This window comes from Equus asinus, chromosome 14 (assembly GCF_041296235.1).
Source record: "Equus asinus isolate D_3611 breed Donkey chromosome 14, EquAss-T2T_v2, whole genome shotgun sequence".
Taxonomy (NCBI): domain Eukaryota; kingdom Metazoa; phylum Chordata; class Mammalia; order Perissodactyla; family Equidae; genus Equus; species Equus asinus.
In genome coordinates, this window is record NC_091803.1 from 328,131 (window position 1) to 345,605 (window position 17,475).

Consider the following 17,475-nt stretch of genomic DNA (forward strand, 5'->3'; position numbering starts at 1 on the left):
TCCTGAGCCCACGATCTCTTGGGGGAAGCCATAAAGAAGTGATAAATACACCATGTCAGGCAGGGTATTTTGGGGATGGGCAGGAAGACCTATCTGAGGAGCCGGTCACGAGAAGGTCCAGGTCAAGCATTCTAGGCAAACACAACAACAGCAGGTGCAAAGGCCCTGAGGCAGGAACTGGCTTGGCTTGTTCAAGGAACAGGACTAGGGGTTGGGTAGGAGGAGATGAGCTGGGAGGGGAGGGCAGTGGGGCAGAGCAGGAAGGCCTCCAGACCCAAGTAAAAAATTCAGTTTTTATTCTTGGGGGACGGGGCCATTGAAGGAAGGTCTTTGGGGGAACAAAATGTAGGAGCATAAACAGGAAGTTTGACGAGCGCCCCCAGCCTTCCAGCCTCCCAGGCCAAGCAGCAGGTCCCCCTTCCCTCCCTGGCCCCCCAGGGTCTTCGGGGTTCATGGGGGAGTCCCTGTGTCCTGGACGTGATTCCAAGGATGGGGCAGATGCTGGCCTGAGTCGTCTGGCTGGCCACCTGTTTGAACCCAGAGCCAATCCCGCACCTCCTTCCGGGGTACCGCCCGCAGGCCCTGTCCCTCTGGGTCCGTTACATGGGGGCGGGGGTGCCTGCAGCCCCCCTTAGCAGTCGGCTTCTGACGGGACTCACCCCCCAGGCAGAGGTCAAAGGGTGGGGCTGGCTGGGGACACGTCCGCTGGCCTTCCACGCCTCCCAGAGGGAAGACGGGATCAGACATGGGCCCTCCCGATGGAAAAGGCTTCCTGGTCTGGGAGGCAGCAGCGCCCTGGATGGGAGGCGTGCGAGGAGAGCACAGGAAGCACATTTCAGCAGGATTAAGAAACTAAGTTGTTAAGAAAGGTTTCGGGGCAAATGCGCCGTGTGCGTCTCGCTGTGATGCGAGGGGACACGCCATCACCTGCAGGGCTCTTGCCAAAAATGGTGAGTCTCGATCCGATCTTGGGGAAGCAGTTCCAGAGACAGTCCACACGGCACCTGCCTGGATCCTTCAGGACCGTCGCTGTCAGTGTCGTGAGGGGAACGCGGGAGGGAAGCTGTTCTAGACTAAGAGAGACTGGGAAGACGGGACAGCACAACGCAATGCCCCATCTCTGACCAGCGCCTGTGTCCCGACCAGTTAACAGCTCGAAGGACACAACTGGGACCACGGGAGAAATATCAGGTCCTTGCATCGCTGGTAAATCCCTGCGGGTGCTCATGGTGTGATGCTGACACAGAAGGACCTCCTTGTTCTTGGGAGACGCTGTGCTCCTGAGGCAAAGGGTCACGAGGTGGTTGGGGTAGGGGGAAGTATAAATGATGGATAGATAGATTGATATATAATAGATACATACATACGTAGATGGAAGATAGAGGATGATGGGTGGATGGATGATGGATGGATGGATGGATAGATGGATGGATGGATGGATGGATGGATGGTGGATGGATGGATGGATGATGGGTGGATGGATGGATGGATGGATGGATTATGGATGGATGGATGGTGGATGGATGGATGGATGGATGATGGATGGATGGATGGATGGATGGATGGTGGATGGATGGATGGATGATGGGTGGATGGATGGATGGATGGATGGATGATGGATGGATGATGGATGATGGATGGATGATGGATGATGGATGGATGGATGGTGGATGGATGGATGGATGACGGATGGATGATGGATGATGGATGGATGGATGGATGGATGGATGGTGGATGGATGGATGGATGATGGGTGGATGGATGGATGGATGGATGGATGGTGGATGGATGGGTGGATGGATGGATGATGGGTGGATGGATGGATGGATGGATGATGGATGGATGGATGGTGGATGGATGGATGGATGGATGGATGATGGGTGGATGATGCATGGATGGATGGATAGATGGATGGATGGATGGATGGATGGATGGATGGTGGATGGATGGATGGATGATGGGTGGATGGATGGATGGATGGATGAGGATGGATGGATGGTGGATGGATGGATGGATGATGGGTGGATGGATGGATGGATGGATGGTGGATGGATGGATGGATGATGGGTGGATGGATGGATGGATGGATGGTGGATGGATGGATGGATGGATAGATGGATGGATGGATGGATGGATGGATGGTGGATGGATGGATGGATGATGGGTGGATGGATGGATGGATGATGGGTGGATGGATGGATGGATGGTGGATGGTGGATGGTGGATGGATGGATGGATGGATGGATGGATGGTGAATGGATGGATGGATGATGGGTGGATGGATGGATAGATGATGGGTGGATGGATGGATAGATGATGGGTGGATGGATGGATGGATGGATGGATGGATGGATGGATACACAGATGACGGACGGAGGACGACAGAGCACAGACAGACAACGTGGGTGACAGGTGAACTGAGGTGAAGAGGAGACAGCTGTTCATTGTACTATTCTTACGACTTTTCTGTGAGATTGAAATTTTTCCAAATAAAACTTATGAAAAGATGCTAATTCCTATTTTAGTTTTCCTGTAGTTTACCAAACTTCTGGAAGACAGAGAACAAGTCACAAATAAAAAACCAGGAGGAGTGTTATATTTCACATTTTTAAGTTAAAAAAAGACCGTGGGGTTTGACAGTATGGAAATTTAGAACATACAGTAAAAATTCAAAAGCCTGAACGGACGGAATTCTCCAGTTAAGTGTGATAACTGTATCCCCTGTGCACTTTTTACCTGCACAGAATAAGTATATTCACCTAATTTTAACAGCGCATTTACCTACCGAGGTTCTTGTTCCTGTTCTTTTGTCAGAAAACCAGAGACAACACACAACAGAAGGGTCGCAGCCCGGGACCAGCAATGGAGGACAGGTCACTTCACCGCCCATCAACAACGCAGACCCAAATCAAAGCCCCCGTCTTGGGGGAGGTGACGCTGGTCTGAGGAGGGGTCGTGGGACGCGCTGCTGTTCCGGGGGTGCTGTGGGTACAGTCAGAACTGGGGCCCTTTGGCCTCAGGCGCCGTAGCGGCCGTGGGCCCTGAGCCTGGAATCCCGGGTCTGGGTGCCCGGTGTAAGAAACGACCCAGACGCAGGACGGCCACGTCCTCACGGCGCCCAGAGCAGCGGGATCTGAGGTTGCAGAAACTGGAAGCGACCTAAAGCCCCAGGAGGTGATCACGTTTCCGCGGCCCCTCTCCTGCCGCTGGACGCCGTCCGCTCGAGGGACGGCTGGGAGGGCCGCTGCCGTCCTGTGGGAGCTCTGGGTGCGTCCTGACACTCGCCTGCTCTTCCTACGCCGTGCTTTGGGCTCCCTGGTGGTCTGAGCATGAGCAGAAATGGCACTGCCCTTGGCGGGTCAGAGCCCAGGGCTGCTCGCCCAGCCTCTTTGCACCCGTGTCCAGGCAGTCTGCGACGTGCCAATATTGCTCATCTAAGAAATTGTCGCTTCTATTTCAAAAGAGGCATTTAGGCATCAGAAGCGGGGGCTGGGGCTGGGGGGTGCAGGTCCCTCCTCAGGTGAGGCCTGGGCAGAGGTGAGGCCTGGAGGGAGGTGAGGCCTGAGTGGAAGCAAGGCCTGGGCAGAGGTGAGGCCTGGGCAGAGGTGAGGCCTGAGTGGAAGAGAGGCCTGGGCAGAGGTGAGGCCTGGGCAGAGGTGAGGCCTGCGGGGAGGTGAGGCCTGGCTGGAGGTGACGCCTAGGAGGAGGTGAGGCCTGTGTGAGGTAAGGCCTGGGAGGAGGTGAGGCCTGTGTGAGGTAAGGCCTGGGAGGAGGTGATGCCTGGCTGGAGGTGACGCCTGGCTAGAGGTGAGGCCTACATGGAGGTGAGGCCTGCATGGAAGTGAGGCCTGGCTGGAGGTGAGGCTGGCATGAAGCTCCTCGTCCACACTGGCCCACTCCCGGACAGCCATCCCAGGCCAGCTGAGCCTGGCTTCAGACTTGGCCTCTCGCTGACTCTGTGACCTCAGGCAACTCCCATTGTGGCTGGCTCCAAGCCTCAGTTTCCCCATCTGGGAAAACAGGGACGATGATCCTTCTGTTCCAGGGTTGTCGCAGGAAGAGAATACAGAAGTGACATAAAAAGTGCCGAGCACGGGGGCCTCACAGCTGTCGCTCTCCGACCCCGGTGGCCCTCCCCTCAGCCGCCCTGGGTGCCTGGAGGGGTCAGGTGCTGACGCCCAGGCGGCAGAGGGACAGCACGGCTCGCAGCCTGGAGGGCTGGCATCTGGGGCAGAGACGGGGCTGGTCCGGGCTGGTGGGTGTGACTTGGTGTCTCTTCCCGCAGGCAGGTGTCCTCCGGGCTGAGAGTGGGCTGGGCCTCCCACCTCTGCCCTCCTGGGCCCAGTGAGGTCTGGGGCAAACGACCTTCTCGTGGGAAAGGCTTCTGCACACGGGCCTGGCTCTGCGGGGAGCCAGCAGCTTCCGTGGATGGAGCGCAGCTTCCCTGAGAGCAGGAGGCCGGGGGCCGGGGAGGGGGAGGGAGGGCCGCGGAGGGCTTCTGGACCCCGACATTCACAGAAGCTGTAAACCAAGCAGGACTCCCCAGCCTCCACTGCCCAGGTAGAGCTGTCCCCCAAAATGCCCAATTTCCAATTCTATAGACATAGGGACTCTTGGTTGTTGTGACAAGTCAAAGAGGCCTGAGGAAACAGGAGTAGGCCTTGGTCCACGTGACTACCAGGCTCAGAAGTGAGCAGCTTCAGGTGCAGCTGGATCAAGGCACTCAGCCCACATCTTCAGAACCAGCCCTCGGCCTTCATCTCCCGCTCTCTTCACATCATGAGACAGCAGCCAGCAGCCCCCGCTGGACGCCCTCCCGGGCCGGAACTTGTCAGAGCTTCAAGGCTGCATCTCACTGGTCCAGTCGGGATGCTGCCTGTGGCCAGGGGTGGGGTGGGGGGTGCAGTGCTCTGCTCGGCCAGGCTGGACCCAATGCCCCAGACTCCTGGGGTCGCCCTCAGCCCTCCAGGTAGATGTGACCCCCCCCCAGTCCCCTCCCTGGACAGCCCCCCGCCTGCTCTGCTGGCTGGGCACCCTCAGACGCCAGCCCATGGAGCACCCTGGGAGGGGGCGCTGGGATGCGGGCTCGCGCCTCTGCTCCGAGGGGCCCCGACAATGGCCTCCTCCTCCGGGGAGCTCGCCGTCTGGCATCTCAACTCGGGGCTCAGGTCCAGTGGCGGGTGGCCACCCCCGTCTGTGCTGCTGGAGGAGCCGTGCTCATCAGCGGCTGTTTTTCTTGCCAGGAAAGAGCAAAGTACTGTCAGATAATCTTGTCCTTGTCTCGCTGTGACCGCAGGACACCTGCTGGGAGGGGAGGCCCCGTGGCCTCTCCGCGGGCGGGCACTTCCCTCTGGTGGGACGGCCCGAGCTGAGCGTCATGCAGGTCCCTCTGCTTCCCGAGCTCCTGCTACGGCCATCCGTCTGTCCATCCACAGGGGCTTCAGAAGGGCAGTTCCATGGCCAGCAGGAAGGAGCCAGTCCTGGGTTTGCCGATGGCTCCACCACCTGCTGGCTGTGCAACCTTGGGCAGGTCGCTTCACCTCTCTGATCCTTGGTGGCCTCAGAAACAGTAGGGAGGTCATTAAAGCCAGAATAGCTGGAGATTCAGGTTAATTAAGGTCACGCCCTGGAAGTGCTCTGGGTCACGCTGCAGCCTGTGGTTTACCACCCGGTTGTGTGTGGTGCTGTTTGCATAGACGCCATGCCTGCATCCAGCAGGCGCTCAAATGATGCAGCGGTTCCTCCCACAGCACAGAGCGCCAGCCCGTGCCCAACGGCCCTGTGACGAGAGCCCAGGGAGGGGCAGCCGCGGGCACCCCGCTCATCACCAGCCCACACCCGTCGGGTCTCAGGACCTCTCCACTGCAGCTGCTTGTATGGGCCGATTCCCTCGTGGTGACAAAGTGGCTGCCAGAAGCAGCTTGGGCTTCTTCCTCCTCCCTGAGCAAGAAAGTGCGAGAACATTCCTTCTCCGGTTGCTTTCCCTTAGGGCTGAGGAAGCTCTTTCTCGGAGGCTCCCCAAGTCCAGAGAGGGTGAGACACCCATTTCTGCATCCAGTCACCCCGCCCCGCCCTGCCCCCCCATCGCCGAGATGCCCAGGGGTCCAAAGGGGGTGGTCATTTCTCTGGTATTTCTGGCTTAAGAGCAGGCGGTCACACCCTCCTCCTCCACAGCTTCCAGGACCCCCACCTTCCCAATTGCCGTGTCCCCCGGGCCGTCCCCGTCCCCTTTTCCCTCCCTGGGGGAGCTGGCCAGTCTCTCAGGGACCAGGCGGCCTCCACGCTGATGGTCCTGCAGCGGCATCTCGGGCCCAGAGTGCCCCTGAGTCCGACCGTCCCCTCGGCACCTCCACTTGGGCGTCCAATGGGCACGTCACCATTAACACGACCGGGACGGACCCCAGACCCCCTGGCTCCCTGTTCCAGGGACACCCGCCTCCCAGCCGCTCAGACCAGAGAACGCAGAGCCGACCTGAGCCCCTCTCCACACCGTCCACACCATCCACCCGTCTCCCAGGAGAGCGTGTGCACCCAACCCTGGAACCATCTCGGAACCTGAGGGGTCCCCACCCCAATGCCACCAGCCTGGTCCCAGCCGCCACCCCTTCCTGCAGGAAAGCCGCCCCCCTCCCCATAGTCTGTTCTCAATGCCCCCCAAGAGCCATCCTTTCGTCCTTCTTGCTCCAAAGTGATCCAACAGCCCAGGGGGCAGGGAACCCACCACAAGGTGCCCGAGGGAATGGCGGCCGACGGCCAGAGAAGTTAAGGGCTGGGCCAGGCCCTGGGTGAGGCCGGGTCCTCGGGGATGGGGACCGGCTCCTGCTGCCCAGCCCGTTGCCCCCCGTCGTGCGCCCTCCCCAGTCACAGAGCCTTTTCTTGGGCAGGTAACAGGGTATAAAGGATTCTCTGCCCTGACCCCGGCCCTCGAGGGCAGAGCCAACGTGGGCAGAAGGCAGACGCCGTCCTAGGGGAGCCGCTTGGACCCCGGGCGCCTCCATCGACAGACGTCCAGCCTGGGAGTCAGGACCACCCCCTCCTGTGGCCACGGTGGCCTCTCCCCACGCAGCTCGGCCGCAGGCCTTCAGGGAGCAGCATGCCTGCTGGACGGCAGGTGGCCGACCCCGAGCAACAGTGGGGCCCTGGACCAGGGCAGCTTGGCCCCGGATGACCCAGGTCCAAATCCGGGCCCCGTCTCTTTCTGGCGTGTTCCGTGAAGGAGCCGTGTGTCCACGGGACCTCAGTTTCCCCGGAGTGGTGACACCTGGCAGGCTGACATGTTACCCCAAAACCAATGACCTCACCATTTCCACAGGTCAGGACCATAGGAGCGGCCGAGCTGGGGGTCCTGCCGACTGGGCCACGGGAGGCCTGGTCGCTGGCACGGTGACTCCTCCAGGCCGTGGGCCCCAGGGCTCGGCCCCTCCTGGAGGCTGCTGGCGGGTCCTCAGCACGAGGTGGGGCCGCAGCGTCCTCGACGACCTGTCCTGGGACGTCCCGTCCGTCATCCCCACGATGTCCCACAGGCGCCCGGACCAGCCCTACTCCCTGTGGAGGGGACCACCCAGCGGTGTGGAAATGGAAGTGGGGATCCCTGGGCACCCGGGGACAGGTGTCCCCTCGATGTAGGGTCGCTGGAGGATTGAATGAGTTCGCGGACAGAAGGCCCGCCCGCGGGAGCTGACATGCGGGGGAGGCTGGGCAGCGGCCCCCTTGGCCTCTTGGGAGAAGCTCAGGGGCCAAGAAGTCACCTCGGCTCCAAGACGTGGGCCCCAGAGTCTTCCAGACCTGGGGGGCAGCAGTGACCAGGGGCCTGGGCGTGGCGGGCAGGCTCCGGGCCATGTTTAGCAGGGGGATGTGCCCGGGCAGCGGGAAGCCCGGCTTACCGCCCTTCTGAAGGGTCTCCCCCAAAACCTCCACCCACCCAGCTCCCAGGATCCCCCAGGTTTGAGAAGGGAGCCCCACACACCTGTCCCACCTCCTGCCCAGCCCGCGGGTCCCCCTGCACGAGGCGGCCTTTGGGCCGAGGCTGGACACCGGGTCACCCCAGCGGCCTCAGGCATGTCCTGAACCTCAGCCCCGGGGCTGTGAAACAGGGCGACTGTCCTGACACCATGAGGTGTCCAGGGAGGAGAGGAGCAGAGCCAGGAAGGCTGGAGGACGGGCCCTGGGGGACCAGCAGGCGCGTGCTCAGCCTCGACGGAGCAGGACCCGAGACCCCTGGGTCTGACCTGACGGCCACATGAAGCCAGGCTCCCTGAGGGCACCGCTCCATCCAGGGGCTGAGGAGGAATCTGAGAGGGCTTCAAGGAGGAGGTGGCGTTGGAGCGGAGCCTTGAAGGATGGCAGCCGGTGGGGCTCCCCAGGCCAGGACTTTCCTTCCACCCCGGTCCGGCCCATCTTATCTCCCTCTGGAGCCATCGCCTTCCCGAGAAGGGCGGCTGGGCCCGCTCCCGCCCCGCCCCGCAGCCTGCAGTGCTATCATCAGTCTGGAATGTACTTTCAGTTCCCGCCTCCTCCGCCCTCCTCTCCCCTCCCCCCTCAATGCCAACCCATCACTTCCCAACCCGGCCGGCCATGCTGGACCGGCCACTGGCCTTGGAGAACAGACAGGGGTCCTGGAGTCTGGGCTGCCTGGCACCCAGCAGGCTGGGCGGGGAGGGAGGGTGCTTTCCCAGCCAGGGGAAGGGGCCTCCTCAAGAACCTCCCCAACCCTCCTGCCCGAGGGGGAAAGGCGGGCGGTCAGCGTCCCCTCGTAGCGGAGGCCCAGGGCGTGACTGGCTCAAGGTGGGACTGGGACGAAGGTCAGGCTGAGCCACGGCCCCCCCCACCATGGTCCCGGCTCGGGGACTCGACTGAGAGAGGGCCTCCTGCACTCTTGGTGGCCTCCCTGGAGGAGGGGGCACCTGGACTCCCCGGGGCATCCCGCCCACTGGTGGCACAGCCATGATGGGGCTCCTGCGGGTCAGCGGTCCGTCCCGAGTCCCTGCCCTGGTCACCTCGGTGGCCTCTCCAAGCCCCTGGTGTGGGCCCAGCTTCCCCCTTGCCTTGGCCTCGGCCTCAGGGGGTGGGGGGCCGGACAGGGTGCGGCCCACAGGTGTTGAGAGCAGGACAGAGTCCACACGGGGCCCCTTCTCCGCCTCGCGCAGCCCAGCCCTCCCCACCCGCTCCCCAGCATCCCCTCTGTGTCCCGCATCCCTCGCCCTCCGTGGCCCAGCTGCTCCCGGAGCCGGTCCTGGGGCGGTCAGAGCAGGAGAACGTCAGCACCCTCCTCAAGTTGGCTCCACGGCCACGAGGTCCCCGCGGCCCCGCACTCAGAGCCGAGGCCCTGTGGCCCCTCCGGGCGGGTTCTCGGACATCTAGGGGCTCCCCCGTGGCTGAAACGTGGGCGAAGGCTCGGGCCTGCCGGCACACTCGGAAGGCTCCCTGGTTGGGGCTGGGCCCCCGTTGGAGCTGGTGCCGCTTCGGGTTGGGGGGGGTGTCCCCAAAGGTACTTGGGGGCCTGGCAGGACTTCCGGGGAGGCGTCCACCCTCGGGGGCCTGTTTGGAGCTGGGAGCCCCTGAGTTCTGCAGCCTGTCCCAGGACCCCTTCCGGAGGTTTCTGCAGGGCTGGGCTTGGGGAGGGGGCTGGGCAGGGCTGGTGTGGAGGGAGAGGCTTCCGGGGGGTTAATCCACCCCCAGGTGGTGACACTGGAGACCGGCCTTGAGTGGCGATGCCCCTGCTGGGCCCCCACAGTCTCTGTGCTGTTCCTCCATCCTTCCTGCCCTGGCCGCTGCCCTGCAGCCCTGTCTGTCCTGTGACCCGGCTGTACTTTCCTCACAGACTCTGGACCCGCTGCCTGGAGTCTCAGCCTGGAGATGGCAGTGGACGGGCGAGCGGCCCCCAGGACCGGTCTGCAGAGGCCGAGACGAGGGGGCTGGCCGGCTGCACCCAGGCCTCTAACACCACCGGCCGGCAGGGTCGGGGCACTGGGGTCACTGGCCAAGCTCCACGCGGCCAGGATGTGGCCCATGCGGCCAGGCACCGCGGGACACTGCCCACTGCAGACACCGCCTCCCCGTGCCGCCCACCCAGTTTCTCCATCAGCGTCCCGGTGCAGGCTCCGCGTAGTGGCGAGGGGACGCCTGGAGACCGTGTGGCTGCCCTGAGGAGGAACCTGGCTGGCTCTCCGGGGGCGGCGGCCCCGCCCGTAAACAGCAGGGTTTTATGACCAGCGACAGGTGAAGGTGGCAGAGGCAGGCGGATCCCACACAGCTTCTGGGCAGAGACGACCACGCCTGAGCAGGAACAGGGAGGCGCTGGCTGGAGGCGAGGGGGCAGGCCCTTCAGAGGCCCTAGGCCCTGGCCAGGCCTGACCCCGCAAGGTCTCCCCTACCCAGGCCCAAGTTGGTCAGTTCCCAGGAGGTCAGCTCCCGCCGCTGTGTGGCCCCTGAGTGACTTCCCTTCTCTGGGCCACGTCCGGTTCCTCATCCGGAAGGTGGTCCCATGGGGCCGTTGGGCGAATTCAGTGTGAGGGGCCTGGTGTGGTGGCGGTCAGCACAGGCCTGGTGCACGCTCGGTCCTCGACACACGCCTGTGACACTCGGGCAGCTGTCCTGTGTCGACGTGTTGTCCACCAGGGGACCAGCTTTTCTGCAAAGGCAAAGACACCTCTGAGTTGTCCCTGGATCCTAGCTGTCCTGCCAGCGAGGCCTGGAGCAGGACAGAGGGGACGGGGTGCCACCCAGAGCCCCTCTCAGCCCCAGTCAGGCACTGGAGGTGCTCCACGTGTTTGCTGAGTGAATGAATGAGTGAACAAGTCAGTTAGTGAGGGAACCAAGCAGTGAAGGCACCAGTTTCTCCTCCTCGGGGGACCAGCCTCACCTCCTCAGGGGCACCAGCCTCACCTCCTTGTGGCACCAGCCTCACCTCCTCGCTGGCACCTGCCTCACCTCCTCGGGGGCACCAGCCTCACCTCCTGGTGGCCTCCTGCGAGGCAGGCTTTGAGGGACTTCTGAGACCACAGCCCAGGCAGTGAGGGCATCTTAGGGGCCAGGACACAGACACAGACCCAAGGGCCCCTGAAGGGCCTGGAGCCCCAGGGCTGGTGGCCCCTCTCCTGTGAGCCACAATCAGACCCCCTCCTGCTCCTCCCATGAAACAAGGGGTCCTGGACACGGGGTACCCCGCTCTCACCCTCACACCTGTGCCCCCAGGGGACAGGGACAGAGTGAGGCCTGGAGCAGGAGCCGCGATGTGCAGGTCACCCCTCGGCCAGGACCGGAACCGGGGTCCTGTCCGTCTTCCCCGGCACCTCAGGGACCCTTTGGGACTCCTGCCGTTCAAACCCTAATTCTTGAGCACCAACCACCGAGGGACTAACTGAAGCCTTAGCACGCACGGCCGGGTCACGCCACATTCCTGAAGTTCCTGGCCTCCCACAGCTGCGTCCCAGGACCTCCCAAAGGGGCTGGGGCATCGGTGCCAGGAGGTGAGGCCGGGCCCCTCCAGCCCCTCAAAGCTCGAAGCCCTCGCCTCACGCCTGCCGGTGGCCCTGGACTCAGGCCCCCACAGCGAAGCCCGGAGACGACTCCACCAGCTGCTTTCATGGTGCAGACGGGCCGCTGTGCACCGGCCTGGGCAGGGGGGGCAGTGAGACGGACAGGCTCCCGGGGGGACGGGTGGGACAAGCAGGGAGGGGGCGTAGGTCAGGCGGACAAGGACTCAGGGACGCCCAGGTCTGAGGTGGGAGCTCCTGGCAGGGGGAGGGCCCGGTGCTGGCCTCTGTCTGCAGGCTCCCTGGGGCCGTTGGGGGCTGGACGCTAAGGAGGGAAGAGGGGGAGCCGGGAGGCAGCCCGGCCTGGACGGGAACGCGCGGGGGCGGCGGGCACAGGGAGCTGGGACACAGAGCGCCCGGAGAGGAAGTGACCTTGGGCGAAGTCTTCGGCTCAGAGAGGGTGGCCAGTCTGGCCACGGCCCCCAGCCCCCACCTCCTGAGCCAGCCTCCTGTTCCCTGGTCCAAGGCCTTACAGTCTAGAGCATCCAAAACCTGGTCCCCGGGGTGTGGCCACAGCCTTGGGCAGGGGGCACCCCGGGGTCCACCCCCTCCCCTCGCGGGCCAGTAATTGTTGAGATTGTCCCCGGCCGCCCTCGGGGCGGAAAACCAACACTGGGTCTGGGGACACCACGGACACCGGCTGATTTGGAGCATTGACGCTGGGGCTGTGGGAATTCGTGAAGTTTTCCCATCACGGTTTATTTTTTCTCTAGAAGAACGGACAGAAGGGTTCGCGGGAGTTTCGACGTAGGATCGCGGCTCGTTCCCCCGATAGCGTGTCAGACCTGCAGGACCGTGTTTGGAAACAATGATGATTTCACCCAAAGCAAAATAGCAGAAGTCGTCTTCTGACTCGGGCAGCCCGGAGGAGTCACGGTGGGAGGGCCGGGGGCCTGGGGGTGGCTCCAGCCCCGGCTCTGGCTTCCCCTCTGTCTCTGGCTCTCAGTTTCCAGCCCCATCAAAGGTTCCTGGGGCTCCTTGACTCGGCGGTTCAGTTCATTCTGATCCCTGCCAGGGCTTTCGCGTGAGTTTAGAGTTGATCATACATTCATTCAACAAACGTTTGTATGCCTACTGTGTGCTTGGGGCTGGGGGTGGGGGACTGCAGTGGACAAGACCCACAGGGTCCCTGTGCTGGGGGTGATGCCAGCCTGAAGCCACCCAAGACTGTCAGAGGGGTCTCCACCCCAAGGACCCAGAGGGACCTAAGGCAGAGGATGACGTGCTCTGGGACCCCCGACTGAAGCCTGTTTGGGTCAGGACCGTGTTTCTGGAAACTAGGGGGCGTGACGATTTTAGAACATGACTCCACCTCTTGATGGGAGACGTGAAGGGACTTGCCTGATGTCACAAGAAATAGGACCAGGACCGGAGGCCAATTAGGTCGCTGGGCTTAGGGTTCTGTGCTCCAGCCGGCACACCGCGGGCCAGCCCTAACACGGTGGCGGCGCACAGGTCAGGGACTGCCAGGCCCGCCGTCCAGGGTGTGCCTGAAACACACCAGCCTGCTGTCTCCAACTGCAGAAGTAAAAGGAACGTCCGACCGACGGGGTCGGAAGGGAGGTCTCTAGTGGAGTGACACAGGGCTCAGTCCTGGAGGCAGACCCAGCATGAAGCCAGCGCAGAGGCCCCCGCTGGAAGCCGCAGAGACAAACCCAGTTGCCTTCCGCGTGGCTGAATGAAAAATCCTACATGTGCATTTAAAAATCCACCGGATACAGGCAGGCTCTGCCTCGGTTAAGCAATTGCCGTGAAAAGGTCCTGAGGGCCTTGGTGGCCCCCCGAGCCTGCCGTGGGTCTTGGGTGTTTGCACCCGGATTGAGGGCCCTCCCTGCCCTTGGAGCTCGAGTTAGACCAGACTACACGAGCCCGTCTGGGGCAGACACGTGAGTCACCAGCTTCCTAATTTGGTCGCATCCCAGGAGGCCAGAGGGTCCGAGAGGGGAGAGAGAGGTCAGCCCGGCTGGTGGCATCAGGGCGGGCTTCCTGGAAGGGCGTGGGGACAAGCCACCCGCGGACGAGGCAGAGGAGACCCCAGGGACCCCGTTCGGGGCTGAGTCTCGGGGACCAGAGACCCCCGTGGCCAGCGGCAGCCACGGGACCCCCATCAGCCCTGACCTGCAGGCCGCCAGGAGGGCCTCCAGGATGGATGAGGAGTCAGCCTCCCCCAGGCCGCCGGCCGGCCGGGAGGGAAGTCCCGACCTCAGAGTGAGTCACCCCCGCCGGCTGATTCAGCCGGGACTGTCCACGGCCAAGGTCGTCCCGGCTGGCCTGGCGGGGCGTCCCCTGGCCAGTCAGGACCTCGTTTCCACACGCGGCCTTGAGGGCCGTCCCCCCGTGGACAGACGGGGACGCCGAGGCTCAGAGAAGCCCCGTTGGGAATCCCAGGGTGGCCCCAGAAAAGCCCCGGAGCCCAGGACGGCTGAGCCAGCGGGGCCGACGGCCACCTGCGGGTGCTGGACCCAGCGCAGGGCCGTCCTCTGCGACTCCGGCCAGAGTCCCCGACTCCAGGAAAGGGTCTGAGGGAGCCGGGCCGCCCCCCCCGCCAGGACCAGGGAGGAATGAATGAACGATTGGATGGGCCTGGGTGTCCAGGGCCCCTGGGCTGCCGCCCCACAGCAGGGGCTGCACCTGCCTCTGGCACCCACCCCAGCCCCCCGTGGGAGCCGCATGTGCGCCCACCCCAGGTCGGGGAGGGGCTTCTGGACCACCGTGCCCCCTGCCAGTTATATTGGGGGTGCCTTCCTAGGCTGTTTCAGAGAGGGGCGGGCGAGGCCCAGAGATGTCAAGCGGCTTGCCAAGGGCGGCACAGCAGGAGCAGAACGGCTCTGCAGAGCTTTCCTGGGGTGTGGGCACAGGGCCGGGGTGAGGATAGGGGTCTGGGGGATGCAGACTCTGCTGATCCCACCAGGCCTCCTCTGCTCCTGCCCCATCCATCCGTCCGTCCATCCGTCCGAGGATCGCCGTCCCCTCAGAGATGCTGCGGGGTCTCCCAGCCCGCCCCTCCAGCTCCGCCCTCCGACTTTCCGTGATGTTATCCTGGGGCTTCTCTGCGCCCACCCCGTGGGAGCAGCCCCTCTTTTCATCTCCACCCTCGGGGCGGGTGGGGCCTAACGGGGCCTGTTCGCTTCTTCCTGTTGAGTTCTGAGGGTTCTGGGTGCGAGTCCTTCGTAGGACGCACCATTGCACGTGTTTCCTCCCGTCTGCAGCGCATCCCGCCGTCGCCTTCGCCGGGTCCTTAGTGTCCAGGAATTCCGACTTAACCCGATTTTCCTTTCACAGCTCGTTCTCTGGGTGTCGAGTCTGAGAACAACGTGGGACTTTCTCCCGTGTGTTTTCCCAAAAGCTTTACGGGTTTTGCGTTTACGTGTGAGGCCGCGAGCCGCCGAGTTAATTTTTTGTAAAAAGTGCGAGACTTTAGTCAAAGTTTCTTTTTTTTTTTTTTGGCCTGTGAAGCCCGGAGCCTGAATTTCCCCCAATTTCCCTGTTTCAACCCCCAGTTCATGCACTTTGGTTTATTTAGGCAAATATTTGCGGGGCTGGCGGAGTGTCGGCCCGGGACCCACAGGTGAGTGAGCGAGACCCACACCTGCCCTCGCGGGGGTCACGGACGGGCCAGCCCTCCGGCCACACCCTGACCCCTCCCAGCAGCCGCGTCAGGATGGAGTGTCCCCGTCAGGCGCCCCCAGGGCAGGCAAGAGGAACATGGCCACTCAGGGACTGGGGCGCGGCATGAACCCCGACAGCCCGGGGTCGGGGTGCTGGGCCCGTCCGCGTGGCCCTCTGCCCGGCGTCCGTTCTGTCCGGAGCCCCTGGCACCGCCCCGGGGGCCGCGCTGGGCAGAACAATCGCCCGGCTGTGGCCTCGCGCACACACAAGCCCGCTTTCATGACCCACAGACCGGCTCAGTGCCACCTGGTGCCAGAGGGAACAGGCCAGCGCCCAGCTGGGGAAGATGCCGCCGCCCACGGCCTCCCCCGCGGCCCGGCCCGCCCCACCCTTCCCCGGCCGGCCGTCCGTCCTCCCCACCCCCAGCCCGGAGGCCCCTGCGTCCAGGAGGCGGAGACCCGGGCTCCAAGGAAGCACAGGGTGCTGGTCGAACGCGGCCTCCGGACGGCAGCGCTCAGCTGGACCCCGGCTCGGCCTCCTCCTCCAGGAGATTCCGCGCGGCTGCTGTAACGGACGCTCAGACTCGGGGACTCGAAACCACACAAAACCTGACAGTCCGAGGTCCCCCAGGGCGCCGGGGCGTCGCCTCCCTGCCTCTTCCAGCTTCTGGCGGTGCCCGCCTTCCTTGGCCTGAGGCTCCCAGCGGAGGGGCCGCTCCCGCCGTGCCGCCTTCTCCAGAAAAGGCCCAGAAACCCCCAGGTGACCCCAGTGACCTCGAGTGTAGACACGATCCTGACCCACCGCCATCCCGGTCATTGCCAACTGACCAGGTGGACGTCTGGCCCCGAGGCGGTTTCTCTGGGCCCCGCTTCTCCTCCTCCACCGGCCTCTGCTCCGAACCTTTAACACAAGCCGCCTCCGAAGGCGTCTGTGGGTTTTGGCTGCAGGAACCCCACCCACCCGGCTTCCAGAACAAAAGAGGTTTCGAGGTCCTGAGGGCGGGCGGTTTCGGGGCTCCCCTCGGACCTCAGCTCCATCTCTGCTGCTTCCTCCTCACGCGCAGGCTGACCACTGACGTCATGAGGTCCCACAGCCCCCACCTTCCTCCACGCCGACCCCAGGATCCAGGCCGGAGGACAGTGGGAAGATGCACGCCCCGCCAGGGCTCAGACTTGGAGATGAGCGTGGGTCCAGAGAGGGCGGGCTGGACCCAGAGAGCGACCAGCAGTGTCCGCTCGCTTCCGCCTCAGCTTTTTGCCTGGAAAACAGGACTCACAGTCCAACGGGACCCCTTCACCTGCCACGGCGTGGACGTCACCCGAGTCGTGGCCTCAGTCGCCTTCCCTCTGCGACGTCGAACCAGGAGCTGCCGCGTTTTAAGCCCCAGGACTCTGAAACGAAAGCCTCTGGCAGGTTTCTAACGGATTCAGCAAGACAGCAGTTGTTTGTAAATCTGAATTTCACAGGGTCCAGCTGATCACTTTAACCAGAGTCGACCTTTCTGACGAGGATAAAAAAACCACAATCCTCTCGGGCTCGCGTCCCCGCTGGTCCCCGTGTCCGCTTTGTTTTCAGCATCTTGGGAAAATCCAAATTCACACAGACGGGGCGTTCCACGCGGGAGCCGCCGTCCTGAGGTCCCCACTGAACCAGAGGCTGCGGCCCGAGAGTCCGTTAACACTCGGATGGAGCCGCACCGGCCGGTCGGCAGCTGTAGCCACGTGTGGCCACAGGGCCCTTGAACGTGCACATGGAGATGCGCTGAGTGCAAAACAAGGGACCCAGTTCAGAGACTTGGTACTGAAAAGCGCGTAAACTCTCTCGTTAACAATTTTTATATTGATAACGTGTTGAATGAGAATATTCAGGGTATACAGCGAAACAAAACATCTTACTAAAAAGAATTTCTTCACACGGTCAAAGTAGATGATGGGGCCAGGGGCCGGGGAGGGGCTGGGGAGCGAGTGTTCAATGGGGACGGAGATTCCGTTTGGGAAGATGGAAAGTTCTGGAGACGGATAGTGTGATGTTTGCACAACAAGGTGAATGTGCTCAGTGCCCCTGAACCGAGCACTGAAAAATGAATCAAATGGTAAATTTTATGCTGTATATATTTTATCACAATAAAAACAGATTTCATCTGTCTCTTGTATTTTCGTTTTGGGGAAAGTCTGAAGACCACCGCCCGCCCCTCGGCCTCCTGCACGAGCCCGTCCTGAGCCGCCTGGACCCCACGGCCCCAGGTCCGCAGGAGGAGCCCAGGGCACCTTCAGGACCCGCTCTCCCCACCTTCCGGAAGCAGCTGGGGGCCGTGGGACCCCAGAGGACGGCC